Below are 2,725 nucleotides of genomic sequence, written 5' to 3'. Positions count from 1 at the left end.
TGAAACCGTAGGGTGTAAAGAAACGTTACACCCTACTTTTATAGGTGTTTATGAACACCCCTACACAATGGGTGTTGGATGCAGCTACACCCATGCGAGTGGGGTGTAACACTAAAAACCCCCTTGAAACGATGGCAGTTATATGGATAAGCATACTTGATCAAATGAAGCGCGATTAACGGGACAACAAAAGCAGACACAGGAGGTGACGCCTAGCCTTGTGTGTTGAGGAGAGCCGTTCATAGCACTTCAATCCATCAAATATGCATCACCAACTGGCCCAAGCCTCAATTGTTCTCAGGGAGAAGCATATATGAACCTTCTCTGCGGCTGACAGGGAAGAAGGAAGCCACTGGTGTCACCCACTGCACTTATACCTGCATGCATGCAGCTGATAAAATAAGGTGCCATGGTCTTGAATGAGCTGCATAAGACCAGTGTATATATGTGTACGTAGACTGGGCCGAAAGCGACAAAGTAAGACGTGGAAGGCACTTACACATACACACGCACGCACACGCACACACAAACACACGCACCACACCACAGTAGTGCAAGCGGTAACCTGTAGCGTAAGGTTCAACCAAACATAACGCCGAGGCAAAAAACAATTAGGCGCATATGTTAACATCTGCCTTTATTATAGAAAAACTACAAGTCGGACAAACAGGACTCTGATGGCATTCTGCAACATTTTGAAATATCTCACGTGACCAAGTTTTTTTCTCTACTAAAAATTCATTTTTTTCAATACAATAAATCTCTACAACTTTCAAGGGCACGGCGGGACCGCAATGGCAACATCGCTATACCCTTCTGTATTTTTCTCCCAGGTTACGCTGTGCGCCCTTGCTCAGCACGTGTCATTCACACCGAAGAATGACAACAGCAGCCTGGATCTACCAACAGTGAACTCCGACTGGCCAATCCCGAGGACGCAGCACATGACGTCACCGGAATCCAACCCCTTGGAAACAACGCCCCCTGCTCAAGCATATAAAATATATTTTGTGATGTATGTGATGTAGCATGTAAGTCGTAGAACGTAGTATAGTGATGTATTTCTTTTGTATCGGCTATGCATTTCTTTTTTACGCATGACATGACAGTTGTTATGTCAGTTTTCTACCCCACCCCTGTAACGGCCCAATCGGCCAACAGTACCTGGAAATAAAAAAAATAAATAAAATAAAACAACGCATCAACGGCTTCTTCAGAGGGCACGGCGGGACCGCAATGGCAACATCGCTATACCCTTCTGTATTTTTCGCCCAGGTTACGCTGTGCGCCCTTGCTCAGCACGTGTCATTCACACCGAAGAATGACAACAGCAGCCTGGATCTACCAACAGTGAACTGCGACTGGCCAATCCCGTGGACGCAGCACATGACGTCACCAGAATCAAACTCCTTGGAAACAACGCCCCCTGCTCAAGCATATAAAAACAACCTCATCAACGACTTCTTCAGAGGGCACGGCGGGGCCGCAATGGCAACATCGCTATACCCTTCTGTATTTTTCGCCCAGGTTGGTGGCAAACACTCTTATACCAGCTTTCGTAGCGATTGTAGAGGAATTGTGGTTCTGCCATGCCCGGCGACTTGTGCATGTCTTTTTGTGGACGCATGGACGGTCATTTTGATTCTTCTTGCGGGGGATGTTGAGCAGAATCCCGGGCCTGATACAGACGATCTCATAAAAATGATTAACACAATGCTTGCTTCCCAGGAAGAATTGAAAACGAAAATCGAAAATGTAGCTACTGCTCACGATAAGCTAGAATCTACGGTTAATGCCCGAATGGACGATGTTATGGTAGCAATAAAAGAACAGAAAGTAGAGATCAAGGCACTGCAGACTGAAGTTACAGCGTTGAAAGGTAATCTTCAACTACATCAAAGGCGTCTGGATGATTTAGAAGATAGAAGCGGACGCCGCAATCTTGTTATTTTTGGTTTTCCTGAACCGTATTCGTGAAAATGCTACAGAACTAAGAAAGAAGATAATCAAGGAACTGATAGGGGATAAACTCGGAGTGGTTGTTAACTCTGTGGAAAGAGTACATAGGGTTGGGAAAAAATGCCACGATAAAGTGTGACCGGTAATAATGAATTTTTTTGACTACAACGAGAAGCTTAAAGTGTTAAAATCTGTCACAAACTGATAGGAACAAAAATCTCGGTAAACCATGACTTCTGCAAGGCCACTATAGCAAAGCGCAGCAAACTCTGGTCTCATTCCAATGATTTTAGGGCGCAAGGTCGCAAAGTATCGCTCGATTACGATAAGCTGAGAGTGGACGATGATATATACGAATGGGATGAGCAGAAGGATTGCCTGAAATGTATCCGCCCGCAACGTAACCTCGACGAATGACTCGATCACAAACAATTGCGAGTTGTTCTCCTTAATTCTAGGAGCATTGTCAATAAAGTTCACGAGCTTGAAGAAATTATATTTACCTATGATCCCCAAATCATAGCAATTACAGAGACCTGGCTAACTCCGGACATTCTCGATTCTGAAATAGTTCCTCCAACTCATAAAATGGTTAGACGTGATCGAGGCTGCAGAGGAGGAGGCGTTGCTTTGGTGGTCAAACAGGAAATCACTTGCATAACTATGGACGAAATAATCGACAATGAAAGTGTATGGTGTCAAATTGATTTTCGTGGGCTCTCGGCTCTCGTAGGTGTAGTCTACCGGCCCCCTTCTTCGCCGGAGT

The 2,725-nt window shown here is 45.0% G+C and overlaps 1 pseudogene; it reads left to right on the top strand.

The window, feature by feature from the left end:
• Positions 1 to 1,775: 1,775 nt before the first annotated feature.
• On the top strand, positions 1,776 to 2,376 carry LOC119175516 (uncharacterized; annotated as a pseudogene).
• The last annotated feature ends 349 nt before the right edge of the window (positions 2,377 to 2,725 follow it).

The sequence above is a fragment of the Rhipicephalus microplus genome, chromosome X, assembly GCF_043290135.1.
Source record: "Rhipicephalus microplus isolate Deutch F79 chromosome X, USDA_Rmic, whole genome shotgun sequence".
Classification (NCBI taxonomy): domain Eukaryota; kingdom Metazoa; phylum Arthropoda; class Arachnida; order Ixodida; family Ixodidae; genus Rhipicephalus; species Rhipicephalus microplus.
The sequence above is the reverse complement of the archived record's forward strand: the minus strand, read 5'-3'. Positions and strand labels throughout refer to the sequence as shown.